The sequence below is a fragment of the Capra hircus genome, chromosome 29 (genome assembly GCF_001704415.2).
Source record: "Capra hircus breed San Clemente chromosome 29, ASM170441v1, whole genome shotgun sequence".
NCBI classification, from domain to species: Eukaryota; Metazoa; Chordata; class Mammalia; order Artiodactyla; family Bovidae; genus Capra; species Capra hircus.
Genome location: NC_030836.1, coordinates 6,900,497 through 6,908,015, shown reverse-complemented (window position 1 = coordinate 6,908,015; position 7,519 = coordinate 6,900,497).

Genomic DNA, 7,519 nt, shown 5'->3' with positions numbered 1-7,519 from the left:
ATTGTCAGAATTTTGTATGGTGACAGATGGCAACTGGTTTTACTGAGGTGATCATTTCATAAGGTTTAAAAATATTGAAACACTATTCTATACACTGGAAACTAATATAATATGGTATGTTAATTATAACTCAATTAAAAATGGGAAACATAGGTTTATTAATAAATAGGGTTGGAAAAAATCTGAAGATGATGCCCAATGCACTAAGGTCTAATTCCTCCGCTTTCTTTCCCAGTCAGAATGCAAATGAGTGAGCCATGACTTTTAGACAATCCACTCTGACTTATTTCTTAAAAGCAAATCATTCTTTGGATATTTTGCTTATTGTTAAGTCAATAATATGTTAAACCGATAATTTTCTCAGTATTGTCTCAGGTTAGGGAAACAACGCAATATATGTCAACATTCACTCCCCTAAAATGTCAAAGGAATTCAAACTACCTATGCAGATCTTGCAAACAATGTGACTGAAAAGCCACAGCCTTCTGAGATGAGGTTGAAGGATGAGAGAAATATTGAAGGAAAACAGTTGAGAATGTTATAATATTTTTTCCTCACCACTTGCTCTTATATAAGGGAAAAGATGTTCTCTTTATTTCAGGCAGGTTGTGAAAGGTTTCAGGAAACCACTTATAGGGACTTCCCTGGTCGTCCAGTGGTTAGGAATCCTCCTTGCAATTCAGGGGATGCACGTTCCATCCCTGGCTGAGGAACTAAAATCCCACACGCCACAGAGCCACGACTGCTGAGCCCGCAGCCCACAGACAGAGAGTCCAGGTACCGCGGTTATCCCACATGATGCAGGGAATCGCCGCGACTAAGACCTGAGGCAGTCAAAGAAATAATTAAAAAGTCAAAACACCACTTATACAGCTTGGTCTGCGTCCCTTTTGGCTTGCCCTGTCGCTCAGCTGGTAAAGAACCTGCCTGCAATGCGGGAGACCTGGGTTCGATCCCTGGATAAGGAAGATCCGCTGGAGAAGGGAAAGGCTACCCACTCTGGTATTCTTGGGCTTCCCTGGTGGCTCAGCTGGTAAAGAATCCACCTGCAGTGCAGGAGACCTGGGTTCGATCCTGGGTTGGGAAGATCCCCTGGAGGAGGGAAAGGCTACCCACTCCAGTATTCTGGCCTGGAGAATTCCATGGACTGTATAGTCCACGGGGTTGCAAAGAGTCAGACAGGACTGAACGACTTTCACTTTCACTCTCATGCGTCCCTTTGAATAGCAGCAAGACCCTATGCTCCCTGTCCTTCTTGTTCTCTGCCTGCCTTTCGTATGTGGGAAAACGTTAATCAAAGAATAAGTTGAATCAGAGAAGTGAGAACCTTCAGAAAAGAAGACAGTCAAAGGAGACCAAATAATACTAGTTTAGTCATTAAGTCAAGTCAAGAACCTCTAGTTCCTTCTCAAAGGCTATAGATGCTCTTCTGAGCCATATCCTGAGCGCTTTCTTGTAGATACTGGAACCTCCATCAGGCCAAAAAGCTAACTGCATGATGATCAGGCGGTAGCCATGACATACGCTGCCACAATGCTGAGAAATGGCCCCAAGAAAAGGAAACAGACTGATCTCGAACCTGAAGATCAACTGTCTCTAACCAAGGTAATGCTGATCAGACAACTGCATGACCAGTTTCAGGATGACGGCCAGAGCTGACTGTGCTGTTTCTGCACGGAGCCCCCTCCCTCAGACTGTAAAAGCTCTTGCCCACTGACTGTCAGTGAAGGGGGTCAGCTTTTGGACAGGAGTCCACCCTTCCCCAGGATGCCAGCATCCAAAATAAAGCCAACTTTCCTTTCCACCAGTTTCGCCTCATTCTTGAGCAGCAAGCAGCCAGACCCCACTTTCTGTTACACCTTGGAGTTTGCAAAGAAATGCCTGAGAAATCTAAACTGAATAGGCTGGGACTATTGTCCTAGTCTCAGAATGAAATGTGCTATCTACAGTGGGAAGAAGCTTAGTGTCCACTGATGTCAGAAGATTTGTCAAGAAGCCAAGAAAGACTGTATAATAGGGAGCCAGTCTGAAGGATTGTTTTTTAAAAAAATAAACTGTCCAAGAGTCAGTCTCGTTATGAACATGTTTATTAGATGCATAAACATAAGGGTAAGGATCAGACTTCATTGCTGGTCCAGAGTTTAAGAATCTGCCCGCTAGTGCAGGGCACACAGGTTCTATCCCTGGTCCAGGAAGATTCCATATGCCAGGGAGCAACCAAGTCTGTGCACCGCAGCTACTAAGCCCAAGCATCCTAGTACCCGTGCTCTGCAATGAGAGCAGCCACCACAGTGAGAAGCCCGCACATCGGCTGATGCAACTAGAGAAGACCCATGTGCAGCCACGAAGGCCCAGTGCAGCCAAAAGTCAATAAATAAAGGTAAAAGCAAAACAAAGAAGAGAGAGGGATCATTGAGACAGCCGAGATGAAGATGTTGCCAACATCAAGGGTGAGGAAATCAAACGTCCTCAACTGGGAAATCTCCAAGGAGCTCACGAATGTACTGCATGAAGGGGAAAAAGATTATTATCATCTATCATACCCAGAGAGCACTAGCCCCAGACTACGAGCATACAGGTAAAACCTGATATGCCCTGAGTGTATCCTCTGGGTTCCCTCCCGGTGCCGATCCTCATCTCAGGAATCACCGCTAGTGAAGAGAAGCCCATCGTGTTTCCTGCCCCATACCTGGCTTCTCACCGTGATGGAGATACAGGATGGAAAGAGGAATACTTTAGTTTCAGATGGATTTCAGAGTCAGTCTGGACATTTCAACTACTAGACTGAGATTGTTCTTGGAACTCAAGTGATGCTTTATTATCTGGGAGTGACTGGAATAGTCAAGACATGATCTAGTTTTCAGGTGGACCAGGTAAGAGATAGCTTCACAGAAGTCTTGCGGATCGATACCAGTCAAGGGGAGACTGTTGATGGGTCACAGACAAGCTAGAGGCTGATCAGTTCCATTTCCTCTTCCAGGGAACACAAGAAAAGTAACCCCGAGCTTCTGGTGTTGAGTTGAGGTCATGTGACTGGGGTCTGGCCAATAAAAATGTGAATGGAGATATACTATTAAGTCACTGTTGCTATTTACTCCCTAAGTGTATTTGTCGCTCTGTTGTGCCTGCTTCTTTTGTGACCCCGTGCACTGTAGCCCACCAGGTTCCTCTGTCCATGGGATTTCCCAGGCAAGAATACTGGAGTGGGTAGCCATTCCCTTCTCCAGGGGATCTTCCTGACCCAGGGCTCAAACCTGGGTCTCCTGCATTGCAGGCAGACTCCTTACCATCTGAGCCACCTAGTTTAGTTGCTAAGTGGTGTCCAGCTCTTTGCAACCCCATGGACTGCAATATGCTAGCTTCCTTGTCCTTCACTACCTCCTGGAGTTTGCTCAAATGCAGGTCCATTGAGTCAGTGATGCTATCCACTCACCATCCTTTGTCAGCCCCTCTCCTCTTGCCCTCAATCTTTCCCAGCATCAGGGTCTTTTCTAATGAGTCAGCTCTTCGCATCAGGTGGCCAAAGTATTGGAGCTTCAGCTTCAGTCCTTCCAGCAAATATTCAGTGTTGATTTCCTTTAGGACTGATTAGTTTGATCACCGTGCAGTCCAAGGGACTCTCAAGAGTCTTCTCCAGCACCACAGTTGAAAAGCACTGATTTTTCAGTGCTCGTTCAGCCTTCTTATGGTCCAACTCTCACATCTGTACGTGACTATATAGCATTGACTATAGGGATCTTCGTCTGCAACGTGCTCTCTCTGCTTTCTACTACACTGTCTAGGTTGGTCGTAGGTTTACTTCCAAGGAGCAGGTGTCTTTGTACTTCATGGCTGCAATTACTTTGCATATGTGCTCAGTTCTTCAGTTGTGTCTGATTCTTTGCAACCCCATGGACTGTAGCCTGCCAGTGTCCTCTGTCCACAGGATTCTCCAGGCAAGAATACTGGAGTGGGTGGTCACGCCCTCCTGTAGAAGATCTTCCCCACCCAGAAGATGAACCCATGTCTCCTGCATCTATTGTATTGCAGGTGGGTTCTTTACCCACCGAGCCACCTGGGAGGCCCCTGCAGTCACCATCCACAGTGACTATTATGCAACCCCAGCTGCAAACCACTCCAGTGATTGATTCCCAGTCTAACACACTCATGACTGTGTGCCATGAGGGGAAGCATGCTGCGTGATGGGAAACCAGTTTCCTTGAGTCACTGCTTGGAAGCCAGCACTTCCTCAAGATCTCCAGCAGGTCACCTGACCCTAGGCAGATGGCAACATGAGTAAAAAATAAACCATTTTTTTTTAATCCACTGTGATTTGAGTTTGCTTTCCCCAGCAGCTATAATTAATTACCCTGATGAATACACAGCACAACTATTTTTCCACAAAATTTTGATAATGTCAACAATTACATGCAATGTATTCACAACAGATCATGATTAATCAGTGAACGGTAACAGTAAGGAGAGCATGATATTTCCTTGGAGAACCAAGTATCCAATAGTCTCTTCTGCTAAAGCCAGATGCGACTCACAAAATCTGCCCTTTGGTGGACGAGGCTAGGACTATGGCATCAGGCTGTCGTGTGGAGAGAGGAGTGTGTGCATGCTAAGTCTGTTCAATCGAGTCTGACTCTGCAACCCCCTGAACTGTAGCCCGCCAGGGCCCTCTGTCCGTGCAATTCTCCAGGCAGGAATACTGGAGCTGGTAACCGTGCCCCACTCCAGGGGGTCTGCCCGACCCAGGGATTGAGCCCAGGTCTCTTATGTCTCCTGCATTGCCAGGTGGGTTCTTCACCACCAGCCAACCGGAAGCCTCAGAGACAGGAGTAGTGTGTACCAATCTGAGGTCCGCAGGAATAGGTAAGACCACCTGAGAATGTTAAACTCTGATGCCAAAGCTTAGTTATGCTTTGAAAGAACTTAAAGAGCAGCTGGGTGAGGATATTGATTCCAAAGCGAGGGGAAGGGTCCTTCTCAAAGGAGAGCAGGGTGCTTGCCTGGATAGCCCTACTGCAGCAGGAACAGAAGTGCAGGGAAAGGGGCACGGCTCACGGCACTGGCAGCTTTCGGTGGCCACGGAGCAACCAGAGCTGGAAGAACCACGGGAAGGATGTCGCAGCTTCCAAGGGCAGCGGGAGGGAAACCGAGGCTTCAGGGACACGGGAGAGAAGGGGGAGCTTCCAAGGACAGCGATCGAGAGGCGGCAACAAAAGTATCAGATTCCGAAACAAAGGCCACAGGCGGCGTTTTAATTAAGCATTTGCACAGTAATTTGAAGTAGAGGATTTATTTGGCAAAAACAGAACTATGTTCTGCAACATGGAATTGAACATCATTTTTCATCCATAGTTAAAAGCACATTGTATTTCCTTCCTGACCACTTGCCCGGTCCCCATCTCTTGGAGACAGATGAGCTTCATCTAACTTATTTCTTTGGATTGATGACTGTCATTTATTACTTTGTTGCTACTTCTGTCTTGGGTATTCCTTTGGAAAAGCTGTATGGATTCATGACATATTCTAATGTATTGTCTATAGATTATAAGATAAAGTCAAGCATGTATCTGCTGATACTTTTTAAGTTGACCTGTTTTTATACTTAGAAACGTTTCTTAATAGTAGGCTTCCCTGGTGGCTGAGATGGTAAAGAATCTGTCTGCAATGAAGGAGATCCCTATTCGATCCCTGGGTAGGGAAGACCCTCTGGAGAAAGAAATGGCAACCCACTCTGGTATTCTTGCCTGGGAAATTGCATGGACAGAGGAGCCTGGCAGGCTACAGTCCATGGGGTCCCAGAGTCAGATATAACTGAGGGTCTATCACTCATGCTCAATCATAAAACAAGATTAACTCCTGGTTTCTCAGTGCAAAGAAGAAAGTACTAATTGAGAAGAATTTGGTTAAGCACAAATTTGAGCTGGGCCTGGAGAGGTGAGTAAGATCTGATGACACAAAGAAGATTGGTGTATTCTTGGAAAGAAGTGCCCCCAAATGACACAGGATCAGTGTGTTGCTAGGATGGAAAATGGACTAGTCATTTAACCAGATAGATTCCTTTTTTGGACCATGGATATTCAGAGTAAAAAAGATGAAAAGGTATATAGGAGAATTTTTAATAATGGATTAATAAGATAGCATAACTATTAGATGATTCCCAGGAAAGTGTATTGAGAGCTTGCTATGTGTCAGTTACTGTATTAGGTTGCTCATATTTCATCTAATTCTTATAATCCAGTGAGATATGAACTTTCATTAGTTCCATTTTATTGATGAGAAAACAGAGGCAGAGGAAAACAATGTAATTTGACCTCAAGTCATAAGCATAGTAAATATAACATCCAGTATTCAGACAGAAGTAGGGTGACTCATAAATATTCTTAACCACTATACTGTATTTTAAAAATGAGAGAAAATATTAGAGGCAGCGAGTAGTGAAAGAAATAACTTTGAAATCATAAAAACTGTGGTCCGAATCTTTTCTCTGTTATATGAAATCTTGGGCACATATGCAGAGTTCCAAAGAATAGCAAGGAGAGATAAGAAAGCCTTCCTCAGCAATCAATGCAAAGAAATAGAGGAAAATAATAGAATGGGAAAGACTAGAGATCTCTTCAAGAAAATTAGATACCAAAGGAATATTTCATGCAAAGATGGGCACAATAAAGGACAGAAATGATATGGGCCTAACAAAAGCAGAAGATATTAAGAAGAGGTGGCAAGAATACACAGAAGTACTATACAAAAAAGATGTTCATGACCCAGATAATCACAATGGTGTGATCACTCACCTAGAGCCAGACATCCTGGAATGTGAAGTCAAGTGGCCATTAGGAAGCATCACTACGAACAAAGCTAGTGGAGGCGATGGAATTCCAGTTGATCTATTTCAAATCCTAAGAGATAATGCTGTGAAAGTGCTGCACTCAATATGCCAGCAAATTTGGAAAACTCAGCAGTGGCCACAGGACTGGAAAAGGTCAGTTTTCATTCCAATCCCAAAGAAAGGCAATGCCAAAGAATGCTCAAACTACCGCACAATTGCACTCATCTCACACGCTAGTAAAGTAACGCTCAAAATTCTCCAAGCCAGGCTTCAGCAATCCGTGAACTGTGAACTTCCAGATGTTCAAGCTGGATTTAGAAAAGGCAGAGGAACCAGAGATCAAATTGTCAACATCAGCTGGATCATCGAAAAAGCAAGAGAGTTCCAGAAAAATATCTACTTCTGTTTTATTGACTATACCAAAGCCTTTGACTGTGTGGACCACAACAAACTGTGGAAAATTCTGAAAGAGCTGGGAATACCAGACCACCTGACCTGCCTCTTGAGAAACCTATGTGCAGGTCAGGAAGCAACAGTTGAACTGGACATGGAACAGCAGACTGGTTCCAAATAGGAAAAGGAGTACATCAGGGCTGTATATTGTCACCGTGCTTATTTAGCTTATACGCAGAGTACATCATGAGAAATGCTGGGCTGGATGAAGCACAAGCTGGAATCAAGATTGCCGGGAGAAATATC